At 37.5% G+C, this 17432-nt stretch overlaps 2 long non-coding RNA genes across 2 annotated transcripts; both read right to left on the bottom strand.

The window, feature by feature from the left end:
* Window positions 1-2670: 2670 nt before the first annotated feature.
* On the bottom strand, window positions 2671-3147 carry LOC139906491 (uncharacterized). The gene is made up of 2 exons (XR_011782048.1): window positions 2981-3147; window positions 2671-2917 (listed from the first exon to the last, which is right to left on the bottom strand). It is a non-coding gene; the product is annotated as an uncharacterized lncRNA (long non-coding RNA).
* A 751-nt stretch (window positions 3148-3898) lies between these two features.
* On the bottom strand, window positions 3899-4653 carry LOC121125470 (uncharacterized). The gene is made up of 3 exons (XR_011782120.1): window positions 4501-4653; window positions 4314-4434; window positions 3899-4004 (listed from the first exon to the last, which is right to left on the bottom strand). It is a non-coding gene; the product is annotated as an uncharacterized lncRNA (long non-coding RNA).
* Between the last annotated feature and the right edge of the window lie 12779 nt (window positions 4654-17432).

The following is a 17432-nucleotide window of genomic DNA, read 5'->3' as shown; positions in this document are numbered from 1 at the left end:
ATAAGATATCCAAGACTCCAAGACTACCGCCTAAGAATGGGAAAAAAATGACTTTTTATTGAAAGACAGGGCCTTGCAAAATAATAAAGAGCAGACTTGATCATATATTCGCTTCAGACCGAGTTTCATACCCTCTTCAACGAATCCACCGTACATCTCATATCACTGCCCAGTTTTCCAATCATTTCAACGGCCCCCTTCAACCTGGAAATCTTCCTGGAACTACACCATAAGGATATATCCAAGAATACGGTCTAAGAATGGAAAAAAAATGACTTTTTATTGAAAGACGGGGCCTTGCAAAATAATAAAGAGCATATTTGATCAGACAGAGTTTCATACCTCTTAAACGAATCCACCGTACATCTCATGTCACTGCCCAGTTTTACCATCAGTTAAACGGCCCCCTTCAACCTGGAAATCTTCCTGGAACTACACATAAGATATATCCAAGAATACAGTCTAAGAATGGGAAAAAAATGACTTTTTATTGAAAGACGGGGCCTTGCAAAATAATAAAGAGCAGATTTGATCAGACAGAGTTTCATACCTCTTAAACGAATCCACCGTACATCTCATATCACTGCCCAGTTTTACCATCAGTTAAACAGCCCCCTTCAACCTGGAAATCTTCCTGGAACTACACGATAAGATATATCCAAGACTACCGCCTAAGAATGGAAAAAAATGACTTTTTATTGAAAGACAGGGCCTTGCAAAATAATAAAGAGCAGACTTGATCATATATTCGCTTCAGACCGAGTTTCATACCTCTTCAACGAATCCACCATACATCTCATATCACTGCCCAGTTTTCCAATCATTTCAACGGCCCCCTTCAACCTGGAAATCTTCCTGGAACTACACCATAAGGATATATCCAAGAATACGGTCTAAGAATGGAAAAAAAATGACTTTTTATTGAAAGACGGGGCCTTGCAAAATAATAAAGAGCATATTTGATCAGACAGAGTTTCATACCTCTTTAACGAATCCACCGTACATCTCATGTCACTGCCCAGTTTTACCATCAGTTAAACGGCCCCCTTCAACCTGGAAATCTTCCTGGAACTACACGATAAGATGTATCCAAGACTACAGTCCAAGAATGGAAAAAAATGACTTTTTATTGAAAGACGGGGCCTTGCAAAATAATAAAGAGCAGACTTGATCATATATTCGCTTCAGACCGAGTTTCATACTTCTTCAACGAATCCACCATACATCTCATATCACTGCCCAGTTTTACCATCAGTTAAACGGCCCCCTTCAACCTGGAAATCTTCCTGGAACTACACCATAAGGATATATCCAAGAATACAGTCTAAGAATGGAAAAAAAATGACTTTTTATTGAAAGACGGGGCCTTGCAAAATAATAAAGAGCATATTTGATCAGACAGAGTTTCATACCTCTTAAACGAATCCACCGTACATCTCATGTCACTGCCCAGTTTTACCATCAGTTAAACAGCCCCCTTCAACCTGGAAATCTTCCTGGAACTACACGATAAGATGTATCCAAGACTACAGTCCAAGAATGGAAAAAAATGACTTTTTATTGAAAAACGGGGCCTTGCAAAATAATAAAGAGCAGACCTGATCATATATTCGCTTCAGACCGAGTTTCATACTTTTTCAACGAATCCACCATACATCTCATATCACTGCCCAGTTTTACCATCAGTTAAACGGCCCCCTTCAACCTGGAAATCTTCCTGGAACTACACCATAAGGATATATCCAAGAATACAGTCTAAGAATGGAAAAAAAATGACTTTTTATTGAAAGACAGGGCCTTGCAAAATAATAAGGGCAGACTTGATCATATATTCGCTTCAGACCGAGTTTCATACCTCTTCAACGAATCCACCATACATCTCATATCACTGCCCAGTTTTACCATCAGTTAAACGGCCCCCTTCAACCTGGAAATCTTCCTGGAACTACACAATAAGATATATCCAAGACTACGGTCCAAGAATGGAAAAAAATGACTTTTTATAGACGGGGCCTTGCAAAATAATAAAGAGCAGATCATATATCGCTTCAGACCGAGTTTCATACCTCTTCAACGAATCCACCATACATCTCATATCACTGCCCAGTTTTACCATCAGTTAAACGGCCCCCTTCAACCTGGAAATCTTCCTGGAACTACACCATAAGATATATCCAAGACTACAGTCCAAGAATGGAAAAAAATGACTTTTTATTGAAAGACGGGGCCTTGCAAAATAATAAAGAGCAGACCTGACCATATATTCGCTTCAGACCGAGTTTCATACTTTTTCAACGAATCCACCATACATCTCATATCACTGCCAAGTTTTACCATCAGTTAAACGGCCCCCTTCAACCTGGAAATCTTTCTGGAACTATACCATAAGGATATATCCAAGAATACGGTCTAAGAATAGAAAAAAATGAATTTTTATTGAAAGACGGGGCTGTGCAATATAATAAAGGCCAGACTTGATCATATTTTCGCTTCAGATCGAGTTTTACCTCTTAAACGAATCCACCGTACATCTCATATCACTACCCAGTTTTACCATCAGTTAAACGGCCCCCTTCAACCTGGAACTACACGATAAGATATATCCAAGACTACGGTCTAAGAATGGAAAGAGGAGTTTTGTCTCCATGAAATACTCTGAGACACACTGAATTTCAGGCAAGGCAGGATCTTAATTCAAAAAGTCAGAGAAAAATAGAGATATATGAGAAAAATGCTTAATGATATAAAAACTCTGAACAAAGACGATTCGACCTCAGCCTTAAAACTGGAGGAGCTCCTGCTATACGAAACTGTACGCTCGACAAAATTGTTAAATTTGTACTTTAAAGGGTAATCGTCCAATCTAAGGAAATATATGCATTTAAACTATCAATAGTTGAGATACCAGAGGAGCCTTCTGAAATGACGAAAGAAATTAGTTAGTAAACAAGATCATCCATATTCTCCCATAGACTAATACCTTTTCTCATTCAAAGTCTAATAGGTCGTACATTGATCGTAATAAACGCCCACAACCGTGATTCTAAAAATTGCAACTCAAAAATGATCAGAGGCGTTGGCCCATTGGACCGAAAATAATTATTATTTTCGGGGGCTTTAATGTAGCCCAAAACCAAATCATGACATCCATGGTTATAATGAATCATACAATAAAAATAGTACTTTAGACATTGAACAAATAATATCAGATTCTTACTTACAAGGTTCAGGTCTCACATGCAATGACCTCCCTCAAAAAAAAAAAAAATATGACGTATTGAAAAACAGGGCCTAGCAAAATAATAAGGGGCAAACTTGATCATATATTCACTTCAGACCGAGTTTCATACCTCTTTTCCGGCTTTTCGCAAAATTAAAACCTCCACAATCATTATGGCAAGTCTTGCATCTTGTAATGTAGCTCAATTTCCTCTTCTAGTAGGGCCTCCAGTCTATTGTATTACATCAATGCATTAATTTTACCAGACATTATAACGCTGGTCCATTCAATAGTGCAGGATAAAACAAGATCATCCATATTGTCCCATAGACTAATGTCTTTCTCATTCAAAGTCTAATAGGTCGTAAATTGATCGTAGTAAACGCCCACAACCGTGATACTAAAAATTGGTACTCAAAAATGACCAAAAGCGTTGGCCCATTGGACGGAAAATAATAATTATTTTTGGAGGGCTTTAATGTATCCCAAAAACCAAATCATGACACCCATGGTTATAATGAATCATAGAATAAAAATAGTAAATTAGATATTGAACAAATAATATCAAATTATCACTTACAAGATTCAGGTCTCATATGCAATGACCTCCCTATAAAATGACTTTTTATTGAAAGACGGGGCCTTGCAAAATAATAAGGAGCAGACTTGATCATATATTCGCTTCAGACCAAGTTTCATACCTCTTAAACGAATCCACCGTACATCTCATATCACTGCCCAGTTTTACCATCAGTTAAAACGCCCCCTTCAATCTGCGTTCGGCCTAAGAATGGAAAAAAAATGACTTTTTATTGAAAGACGGGGCCTTGCAAATAATAAAGAGCAGACTTAATCATATATTCGCTTCAGACTGAGTTTCATACCTCTTAAACGAATCCACCGTACATCTCATGTCACTGCCCAGTTTTACCATCAGTTAAACGGCCCACTTCAACCTGGAAATCTTCCTGGAACTACACAATAAGATATATCCAAGAATACGGTCTAAGAATGGAAAAAAAATGACTTTTTATTGAAAGACGGGGCCTTGCAAAATAATAAAGAGCAGATTTGATCAGACAGAGTTTCATACCTCTTAAACGAATCCACCGTCCATCTCATATCACTGCCCAGTTTTACCATCAGTTAAACAGCCCCCTTCAACCTGGAAAACTTCCTGGAACTACACGATAAGATATATCCAAGACTACCGCCTAAGAATGGGAAAAAAATGACTTTTTATTGAAAGACAGGGCCTTGCAAAATAATAAAGAGCAGACTTGATCATATATTCGCTTCAGACCGAGTTTCATCCCTCTTAAACGAATCCACCGTACATCTCATATCACTGCCCAGTTTTCCAATCATTTCAACGGCCCCCTTCAACCTGGAAATCTTCCTGGAACTACACCATAAGGATATATCCAAGAATACGGTCTAAGAATGGAAAAAAAATGACTTTTTATTGAAAGACGGGGCCTTGCAAAATAATAAAGAGCATATTTGATCAGACAGAGTTTCATACCTCTTTAACGAATCCACCGTACATCTCATGTCACTGCCCAGTTTTACCATCAGTTAAACGGCCCCCTTCAACCTGGAAATCTTCCTGGAACTACACGATAAGATGTATCCAAGACTACAGTCCAAGAATGGAAAAAAATGACTTTTTATTGAAAGACGGGGCCTTGCAAAATAATAAAGAGCAGACTTAATCATATATTCGCTTCAGACCGAGTTTCATACTTCTTCAACGAATCCACCATACATCTCATATCACTGCCCAGTACCATCAGTTCAACGGCCCCCTTCAACCTGGAAATCTTCCTGGAACTACACCATAAGGATATATCCAAGAATACAGTCTAAGAATGGAAAAAAAATGACTTTTTATTGAAAGACGGGGCCTTGCAAAATAATAAAGAGCATATTTGATCAGACAGAGTTTCATACCTCTTAAACGAATCCACCGTACATCTCATGTCACTGCCCAGTTTTACCATCAGTTAAACGGCCCCCTTCAACCTGGAAATCTTCCTGGAACTACACGATAAGATGTATCCAAGACTACAGTCCAAGAATGGAAAAAATGACTTTTTATTGAAAACGGGGCCTTGCAAAATAATAAAGAGCAGACCTGATCATATATTCGCTTCAGACCGAGTTTCATACTTTTCAACGAATCCACCATACATCTCATATCACTGCCCAGTTTTACCATCAGTTAAACGGCCCCCTTCAACCTGGAAATCTTCCTGGAACTATACCATAAGGATATATCCAAGACTACCGCCTAAGAATGGGAAAAAAATGACTTTTTATTGAAAGACAGGGCCTTGCAAAATAATGAGGGGCAGACTTGATCATATATTCGCTTCAGACCGAGTTTCATACCTCTTCAACGAATCCACCATACATCTCATATCACTGCCCAGTTTTCCAATCATTTCAACGGCCCCCTTCAACCTGGAAATCTTCCTGGAACTACACCATAAGGATATATCCATGACTACAGTCTAAGAATGGAAAAAAATGACTTTTTATTGAAAGACGGGGCCTTGCAAAATAATAAAGAGCATATTTGATCAGACAGAGTTTCATACCTCTTAAACGAATCCACCGTACATCTCATATCACTGCCCAGTTTTACCATCAGTTAAACAGCCCCCTTCAACCTGGAAATCTTCCTGGAACTACACGATAAGATATATCCAAGACTACAGTCCTAAGAATGGAAAAAAATGACTTTTTATTGAAAGACAGGGCCTTGCAAAATAATAAGGAGCAGACCTGATCATATATTCGCTTCAGACCGAGTTTCATAACTCTTCAACGAATCCACCATACATCTCATATCACTTCCCTGTTTTACCATCAGTTAAACGGCCCCCTTCAACCTGGAAATCTTCCTGGAACTACACGATAAGATATATCCAAGACTACCGCCTAAGAATGGAGAAAAAATGACTTTTTATTGAAAGACAGGGCCTTGCAAAATAATGAAAGGCAGACTTGATCATATATTCGCTTCAGACCGAGTTTCATAACTCTTCAACGAATCCACCATACATCTCATATCACTTCCCTGTTTTACCATCAGTTGAACGGCCCCCTTCAACCTGGAACTACACGATAAGATATATCCAAGACTACGGTCTAAGAATGGAAAGAGGAGTTTTGTCTCCATGAAATACTCTGAGACACACTGAATTTCAGGCAAGGCAGGATCTTAATTCAAAAAGTCAGAGAAAAATAGAGATATATGAGAAAAATGCTTAATGATATACAAACTCTGAACAAAGACGATTCGACCTCAGCCTTAAAACTGGAGGAGCTCCTGCTATACGAAACTGTACGCTCGACAAAATTGTTAAATTTGTACTTTAAAGGGTAATCGTCCAATCTAAGGAAATATATGCATTTAAACTATCAATAGTTGAGATACCAGAGGAGCCTTCTGAAATGACGAAAGAAATTAGTTAGTAAACAAGATCATCCATATTCTCCCATAGACTAATACCTTTTCTCATTCAAAGTCTAATAGGTCGTACATTGATCGTAATAAACGCCCACAACCGTGATTCTAAAAATTGCAACTCAAAAATGATCAGAGGCGTTGGCCCATTGGACCGAAATAATTATTATTTTCGGGGGGCTTTAATGTAGCCCAAAACCCAAATCATGACACCCATGGTTATAATGAATCATACAATAAAAATAGTACTTTAGACATTGAACAAATAATATCAGATTCTTACTTACAAGGTTCAGGTCTCACATGCGATGACCTCCCTCAAAAAAAAATATGACGTATTGAAAAACAGGGCCTAGCAAAATAATAAGGGGCAAACTTGATCATATATTCACTTCAGACCGAGTTTCATACCTCTTTTCCGGCTTTTCGCAAAATTAAAACCTCCACAATCATTATGGCAAGTCTTGCATCTTGTAATGTAGCTCAATTTCCTCTTCTAGTAGGGCCTCCAGTCTATTGTATTACATCAATGCATTAATTTTACCAGACATTATAACGCTGGTCCATTCAATAGTGCAGGATAAAACAAGATCATCCATATTGTCCCATAGACTAATGTCTTTCTCATTCAAAGTCTAATAGGTCGTAAATTGATCGTAGTAAACGCCCACAACCGTGATACTAAAAATTGGTACTCAAAAATGACCAAAAGCGTTGGCCCATTGGACGGAAAATAATAATTATTTTTGGAGGGCTTTAATGTATCCCAAAAACCAAATCATGACACCCATGGTTATAATGAATCATAGAATAAAAATAGTAAATTAGATATTGAACAAATAATATCAAATTATCACTTACAAGATTCAGGTCTCATATGCAATGACCTCCCTAAAAAAATGACTTTTTATTGAAAGACGGGGCCTTGCAAAATAATAAGGAGCAGACTTGATCATATATTCGCTTCAGACCAAGTTTCATACCTCTTAAACGAATCCACCGTACATCTCATATCACTGCCCAGTTTTACCATCAGTTAAAACGCCCCCTTCAATCTGCGTTCGGCCTAAGAATGGAAAAAAAATGACTTTTTATTGAAAGACGGGGCCTTCCAAATAATAAAGAGCAGACTTAATCATATATTCGCTTCAGACCAAGTTTCATACCTCTTAAACGAATCCACCGTACATCTCATGTCACTGCCCAGTTTTACCATCAGTTAAACGGCCCACTTCAACCTGGAAATCTTCCTGGAACTACACAATAAGATATATCCAAGAATACGGTCTAAGAATGGAAAAAAATGACTTTTTATTGAAAGACGGGGCCTTGCAAAATAATAAAGAGCAGATTTGATCAGACAGAGTTTCATACCTCTTAAACGAATCCACCGTACATCTCATATCACTGCCCAGTTTTACCATCAGTTAAACGGCCCCCTTCAACCTGGAAATCTTCCTGGAACTACACGATAAGATATATCCAAGACTACCGCCTAAGAATGGGAAAAAAATGACTTTTTATTGAAAGACAGGGCCTTGCAAAATAATAAAAGACTTGATCATATATTCGCTTCAGACCGAGTTTCATCCCTCTTAAACGAATCCACCGTACATCTCATATCACTGCCCAGTTTTCCAATCATTTCAACGGCCCCCTTCAACCTGGAAATCTTCCTGGAACTACACCATAAGGATATATCCAAGAATACGGTCTAAGAATGGAAAAAAAATGACTTTTTATTGAAAGACGGGGCCTTGCAAAATAATAAAGAGCATATTTGATCAGACAGAGTTTCATACCTCTTTTAACGAATCCACCGTACATCTCATGTCACTGCCCAGTTTTACCATCAGTTAAACGGCCCCCTTCAACCTGGAAATCTTCCTGGAACTACACGATAAGATGTATCCAAGACTACAGTCCAAGAATGGAAAAAATGACTTTTTATTGAAAGACGGGGCCTTGCAAAATAATAAAGAGCAGACTTAATCATATATTCGCTTCAGACCGAGTTTCATACTTCTTCAACGAATCCACCATACATCTCATATCACTGCCCAGTTTTACCATCAGTTAAACGGCCCCCTTCAAACTGGAAATCTTCCTGGAACTACACCATAAGGATATATCCAAGAATACAGTCTAAGAATGGAAAAAAAATGACTTTTTATTGAAAGACGGGGCCTTGCAAAATAATAAAGAGCATATTTGATCAGACAGAGTTTCATACCTCTTAAACGAATCCACCGTACATCTCATGTCACTGCCCAGTTTTACCATCAGTTAAACAGCCCCTTCAACCTGGAAATCTTCCTGGAACTACACGATATGATGTATCCAAGACTACAGTCCAAGAATGGAAAAAAATGACTTTTTATTGAAAAACGGGGCCTTGCAAAATAATAAAGAGCAGACCTGATCATATATTCGCTTCAGACCGAGTTTCATACTTTTTCAACGAATCCACCATACATCTCATATCACTGCCCAGTTTTACCATCAGTTAAACGGCCCCTTCAACCTGGAAATCTTCCTGGAACTATACCATAAGGATATATCCAAGACTACCGCCTAAGAATGGAAAAAAATGACTTTTTATTGAAAAACAGGGCCTTGCAAAATAATAAAGGGCAGACTTGATCATATATTCGCTTCAGACCGAGTTTCATACCTCTTCAACGAATCCACCATACATCTCATATCACTGCCCAGTTTTCCAATCATTTCAACGGCCCCCTTCAACCTGGAAATCTTCCTGGAACTACACCATAAGGATATATCCATGAATACAGTCTAAGAATGGGGAAAAAAAGACTTTTATTGAAAGACGGGGCCTTGCAAAATAATAAAGAGACATATTTGATCAGACAGAGTTTCATACCTCTTAAACGAATCCACCGTACATCTCATATCACTGCCCAGTTTTACCATCAGTTAAACAGCCCCCTTCAACCTGGAAATCTTCCTGGAACTACACAATAAGATATATCCAAGACTACCGCCTAAGAATGGGAAAAAAATGACTTTTTATTGAAAGACAGGGCCTTGCAAAATAATAAGGGGCAGACTTGATCATATATTCGCTTCAGACCGAGTTTCATACTTTTCAACGAATCCACCATACATCTCATATCACTGCCCAGTTTTACCATCAGTTAAACGGCCCCCTTCAACCTGGAAATCTTCCTGGAACTACACGATAAGATATATCCAAGACTACGGTCCTAAGAATGGAAAAAATGACTTTTTATTGAAAGACAGGGCCTTGCAAAATAATAAAGGCAGACTTGATCATATTTCGCTTCAGACCGAGTTTCATAACTCTTCAACGAATCCACCATACATCTCATATCACTACCCAGTTTTACCATCAGTTGAACGGCCCCCTTCAACCTGGAACTACACGATAAGATATATCCAAGACTACGGTCTAAGAATGGAAAGAGGAGTTTTGTCTCCATGAAATACTCTGAGACACACTGAATTTCAGGCAAGGCAGGATCTTAATTCAAAAAGTCAGAGAAAAATAGAGATATATGAGAAAAATGCTTAATGATATACAAACTCTGAACAAAGACGATTCGACCTCAGCCTTAAAACTGGAGGAGCTCCTGCTATACGAAACTGTACGCTCGACAAAATTGTTAAATTTGTACTTTAAAGGGTAATCGTCCAATCTAAGGAAATATATGCATTTAAACTATCAATAGTTGAGATACCAGAGGAGCCTTCTGAAATGACGAAAGAAATTAGTTAGTAAACAAGATCATCCATATTCTCCCATAGACTAATCCCTTTTCTCATTCAAAGTCTAATAGGTCGTACATTGATCATAATAAACGCCCACAACCGTGATTCTAAAAATTGCAACTCAAAAATGATCAGAGGCGTTGGCCCATTGGACCGAAAATAATTATTATTTTCGGGGGCTTTAATGTAGCCCAAAAACCAAATCATGACACCCATGGTTATAATGAATCATACAATAAAAATAGTACTTTAGACATTGAACAAATAATATCAGATTATTACTTACAAGGTTCAGGTCTCACATTCGATGAACTCCCTCAAAAAAAAAATGACGTATTGAAAAACAGGGCCTAGCAAAATAATAAGGGGCAAACTTGATCATATATTCACTTCAGACCGAGTTTCATACCTCTTTTCCGGCTTTTCGCAAAATTAAAACCTCCACAATCATTATGGCAAGTCTTGCATCTTGTAATGTAGCTCAATTTCCTCTTCTAGTAGGGCCTCCAGTCTATTGTATTACATCAATGCATTAATTTTACCAGACATTATAACGCTGGTCCATTCAATAGTGCAGGATAAAACAAGATCATCCATATTGTCCCATAGACTAATGTCTTTCTCATTCAAAGTCTAATAGGTCGTACATTGATCTTAGTAAACGCCCACAACCGTGATACTAAAAATTGGTACTCAAAAATGATCAAAAGCGTTGGCCCATTGGACGGAAAATAATAATTATTTTTGGAGGGCTTTAATGTATCCCAAACACCAAATCATGACACCCATGGTTATAATGAATCATAGAATAAAAATAGTAAATTAGATATTGAACAAATAATATCAAATTATCACTTACAAGATTCAGGTCTCATATGCAATGACCTCCCTAAAAAAATGACTTTTTATTGAAAGACGGGGCCTTGCAAAATAATAAGGAGCAGACTTGATCATATATTCGCTTCAGACCGAGTTTCATACCTCTTAAACGAATCCACCGTACATCTCATATCACTGCCCAGTTTTAACATCAGTTAAACGCCCCTTCAATTGGAAATCTGCGTTCGGCCTAAGAATGGAAAAAAATGACTTTTTATTGAAAGACAGGGCCTTGCAAAATAATGAGGGGCAGACTTGATCATATATTCGCTTCAGACCAAGTTTCATACCTCTTCAACGAATCCACCATACATCTCATATCACTGCCCAGTTTCACCATCAGTTCAACAGCCCTTTCAACGTGGAAATCTTCCTGGAACTACACCATAAGGATATATCCAAGAATACGGTCTAAGAATGGGAAAAAAATGACTTTTTATTGAAAGACGGGGCCTTGCAAAATAATAAAGAGCATATTTGATCAGACAGAGTTTCATACCTCTTAAACGAATCCACCGTACATCTCATATCACTGCCCAGTTTTACCATCAGTTAAACGGCCCCCTTCAACCTGGAAATCTTCCTGGAACTACACGATAAGATATATCCAAGACTACCGCCTAAGAATGGGAAAAAAATGACTTTTTATTGAAAGACAGGGCCTTGCAAAATAATGAGGGGCAGACTTGATCATATATTCGCTTCAGACCGAGTTTCATAACTCTTCAACGAATCCACCATACATCTCATATCACTGCCCAGTTTTACCATCAGTTAAACGGCCCCCATCAACCTGGAAATCTTCCTGGAACTATACCATAAGGATATATCCAAGAATACGGTCTAAGAATAGAAAAAAATGACTTTTTATTGAAAGACAGGGCCTTGCAAAATAATGAGGGGCAGACTTGATCATATATTCGCTTCAGACCGAGTTTCATACTTCTTCAACGAATCCACCATACATCTCATATCACTGCCCAGTTTTACCATCAGTTAAAACGCCCCCTTCAATCTGCGTTCGGCCTAAGAATGGAAAAAAAATGACTTTTTATTGAAAGACGGGGCCTTGCAAAATAATAAAGAGCAGACTTAATCATATATTCGCTTCAGACCGAGTTTCATCCCTCTTAAACGAATCCACCGTACATCTCATATCACTGCCCAGTTTTACCATCAGTTAAACGGCCACCATCAAACTGGAAATCTTCCTGGAACTACACCATAAGGATATATCCAAGAATACGGTCTAAGAATGGAAAAAAAATGACTTTTTATTGAAAGACGGGGCCTTGCAAAATAATAAAGAGCATATTTGATCAGACAGAGTTTCATACCTCTTAAACGAATCCACCGTACTCTCATGTCACTGCCCAGTTTTACCATCAGTTAAACGGCCCCCTTCAACCTGGAAATCTTCCTGGAACTACACGATAAGATATATCTAAGACTACCGCCTAAGAATGGGAAAAAAATGACTTTTTATAGAAAGACGGGGCCTTGCAAAATAATGTGGGGCGGATTTGATCATATATTCGCTTCAGACCGATTTTCATACCTCTTAAACGAATCCACCATACATCTCATATCACTGCCCAGTTTTCCAATCATTTCAACGGCCCCCTTCAACCTGGAAATCTTCCTGGAACTACACCATAAGGATATATCCATGACTACGGCCTAAGAATGGGAAAAAATGACTTTTTATAGAAAGATGGGGCCTTGCAAAATAATGAGGGGCGGATTTGATCATATATTCGCTTCAGACCGATTTCCATACCTCTTAAACGAATCCACCGTACATCTCATATCACTGCCCAGTTTTAACATCAGTTAAACGCCCCCCCTCAATCTGGAAATCGTCCTGGAACTCCACAATAAGATGTATCCAAGACTACAGTCCAAGAATGGAAAAAAATGACTTTTTATTGAAAGACGGGGCCTTGCAAAATAATAAAGAGCAGACCTGATCATATATTCGCTTCAGACCGAGTTTCATACTTTTTCAACGAACCCACCATACATCTCATATCACTGCCCAGTTTTACCATCAGTTAAACGGCCCCCTTCAACCTGGAAATCTTCCTGGAACTATACCATAAGGATATATCCAAGAATACGGTCTAAGAATAGAAAAAATGAATTTTTATTGAAAGACGGGGCTGTGCAATATAATAAAGGCCAGACTTGATCATATTTTCGCTTCAGATCGAGTTTCATACCTCTTAAACGAATCCACCGTACATCTCATATCACTACCCAGTTTTACCATCAGTTAAACGGCCCCCTTCAACCTGGAACTACACGATAAGATATATCCTAGACTACGGTCTAAGAATGGAAAGAGGAGTTTTGTCTCCATGAAATACTCTGAGACACACTGAATTTCAGGCAAGGCAGGATCTTAATTCAAAAAGTCAGAGAAAAATAGAGATATATGAGAAAAATGCTTAATGATATAAAAACTCTGAACAAAGACGATTCGACCTCAGCCTTAAAACTGGAGGAGCTCCTGCTATACAAAACTGTACGCTCGACAAAATTGTTAAATTTGTACTTTAAAGGGTAATCGTCCAATCTAAGGAAATATATGCATTTAAACTATCAATAGTTGAGATACCAGAGGAGCCTTCTGAAATGACGAAAGAAATTAGTTAGTAAACAAGATCATCCATATTCTCCCATAGACTAATGCCTTTTCTCATTCAAAGTCTAATAGGTCGTACATTGATCGTAATAAACGCCCACAACCGTGATTCTAAAAATTGCAACTCAAAAATGATCAGAGGCGTTGGCCCATTGGACCGAAAATAATTATTATTTTCGGGGGCTTTAATGTAGCCCAAAAACCAAATCATGACACCCATGGTTATAATGAATCATACAATAAAAATAGTACTTTAGACATTGAACAAATAATATCAGATTCTTACTTACAAGGTTCAGGTCTCACATGCGATGACCTCCCTCAAAAAAAAAATATGACGTATTGAAAAACAGGGCCTAGCAAAATAATAAGGGGCAAACTTGATCATATATTCACTTCAGACCAAGTTTCATACCTCTTTTCCGGCTTTTCGCAAAATTAAATCATTATGGCAAGTCTTGCATCTTGTAATGTAGCTCAATTTCCTCTTCTAGTAGGGCCTCCAGTCTATTGTATTACATCAATGCATTAATTTTACCAGACATTATAACGCTGGTCCATTCAATAGTGCAGGATAAAACAAGATCATCCATATTGTCCCATAGACTAATGTCTTTCTCATTCAAAGTCTAATAGGTCGTAAATTGATCGTAGTAAACGCCCACAACCGTGATACTAAAAATTGGTACTCAAAAATGATCAAAAGCGTTGGCCCATTGGACGGAAAATAATAATTATTTTTGGAAGGCTTTAATTTATCCCAAAAACCAAATCATTACACCCATGGTTATAATGAATCATAGAATAAAAATAGTAAATTAGATATTGAACAAATAATATCAAATTATCACTTACAAGATTCAGGTCTCATATGCAATGACCTCCCTAAAAAAATGACTTTTTATTGAATGACGGGGCCTTGCAAAATAATAAGGAGCAGACTTGATCATATATTCGCTTCAGACCGAGTTTCATACCTCTTAAACGAATCCACCGTACATCTCATATCACTGCCCAGTTTTACCATCAGTTAAAACGCCCCCTTCAATCTGCGTTCGGCCTAAGAATGGAAAAAAAATGACTTTTTATTGAAAGACGGGGCCTTGCAAAATAATAAAGAGCAGACTTAATCATATATTCGCTTCAGACCGAGTTTCATACTTCTTCAACGAATCCACCATACATCTCATATCACTGCTCAGTTTTACCATCAGTTAAACGGCCCCCTTCAAACTGGAAATCTTCCTGGAACTACACCATAAGGATATATCCAAGAATACGGTCTAAGAATGGAAAAAAATGACTTTTTATTGAAAGACGGGGCCTTGCAAAATAATAAAGAGCAGATTTGATCAGACAGAGTTTCATACCTCTTAAACGAATCCACCGTCCATCTCATATCACTGCCCAGTTTTACCATCAGTTAAACAGCCCCCTTCAACCTGGAAAACTTCATGGAACTACACGATAAGATATATCCAAGACTACCGCCTAAGAATGGGAAAAAAATGACTTTTTATTGAAAGACAGGGCCTTGCAAAATAATAAAGAGCAGACTTGATCATATATTCGCTTCAGACCGAGTTTCATCCCTCTTAAACGAATCCACCGTACATCTCATATCACTGCCCAGTTTTCCAATCATTTCAACGGCCCCCTTCAACCTGGAAATCTTCCTGGAACTACACCATAAGGATATATCCAAGACTACGGCCTAAGAATGGAAAAAAATGACTTTTTATTGAAAGACAGGGCCTTGCAAAATAATAATGAGCAGACTTGATCATATATTCGCTTCAGACCGAGTTTCATACCTCTTCAACGAATCCACCATACATCTCATATCACTGCCCAGTTTCACCATCAGTTCAACGGCCCCTTCAACGTGGAAACACTTGTTATCAGCTTTGATTTAGAAAATGTTTTTGCTCCACACATGTTAATCTAGTTTTTATAAGCAAAAACTCAACTACTACAACCTAACAGCTGTGGTAGCAAGAACTAAAGCGGCATTTTCGGCTGTTTGTGTAGAAACAATTCTAGACGAGCTTGGAATCATCTAAATAACATCTTACTGAAGTATCCAAATGCAGAAAATATTATATTTTGGTATGATTCTTGCGTGGCTCAAAATCGAAACCAGATTCTGAATTATGGCCTTCAGTTATTTCTCCAGCTGAAAAGCAAGATCAAAACCTATCATTTATCGTTACTGTGATCCTGGACATTCAAAATATCTAGGGTGCTGATAACTTACACACTAATATAGAGCATGCTCTTGTCACTGAGATCCACTCACAAGTGTCACTTGTAAACTTCCTCAAGTTTATAAAACCTTTGGGTAAGGAGATGTACTTGGCAATGCTGAAACCAGTGTTAACTTCGTCAAGCCTGACGAGACGAAATCATTTCGTCAACGAAGCTTTTTTTTTTCGGGACGAAGACGAACATCTGACGAATACAAAATTCTGACGAAGACGAAACTCTGACGAAGACGAAATAAAGGATAACTACGACGAAACAATATTGACGTCTGACAAAGATAATATTATGGCACTGACGAAAGTCTGACAAAGATAATATTATGGCACTGACGAAAGTCTGACAAAAACTAATGACTTAAGAATACGAAGACAAAAAATATGAATGCAAATACTGATGCTGATGGTTTGTGCAACATGCCCCAATGGTCTCATTGCACAAAAATTTTCTTAAAGCGTATATAGTTTAATTAATAATTAATTGTCTGTGGGTGTAATGTGTATGAGACTGGTCCAATTTGCACTTTTTTTGGAAATGTTGAGACGTCATAGGCTTAAAAATGAATTTGGGTAAAAATAGATGAATGATAAATTTTGAAAAATTTAAAAAAAGTTTTAGAGGTCACGCAACGAACTTAATGTTCTGAAAATTGACGTTTTTTTCGAAAATTTTGTCTTCTTCTTTTATTATCTTTCAACTATTAGCAGATATGATTAAATCTTTCTTATAATTTGTTTTACATTGTTAAATAACCTTTATAAAATATTTATACTATTTTGTTCTTAAATTAGGTTTTTTGGATTTTAAACGGAATAGTATTGAAGGACTTAGTTTACCTATTACTCACAGCGCGCATTATCGATCTTTATTTTTTTTTAATTAAACGGCAATATTGTCGAATTTTTACTGTTAAAAATTAACAATATTATCAAAGGGACTTTGAACTTTCATTAAAATTTGCATAGAATTATTAAGAAATAACTATGTCATTGGCTGTAAGAGTACTTTTGCATATTATCCTGTTAACCACACAACTATTTCATTTTTTATGTGTCATAATACGACTTAAAATATTAAAAGCAGTTCAATTTAAATAAAGAATACTAAAGTAATGGCAGAATCGACAAGAAGTCAAACCAAAAATTTCTGGTTACTTAGACACGAAGAGGCCCAAATGACTGGTACAAAGTTACCTT

This window comes from Lepeophtheirus salmonis, chromosome 10 (genome assembly GCF_016086655.4).
Source record: "Lepeophtheirus salmonis chromosome 10, UVic_Lsal_1.4, whole genome shotgun sequence".
NCBI lineage: Eukaryota > Metazoa > Arthropoda > Copepoda > Siphonostomatoida > Caligidae > Lepeophtheirus > Lepeophtheirus salmonis.
This window is presented reverse-complemented; position numbering and strand designations above follow the sequence as displayed.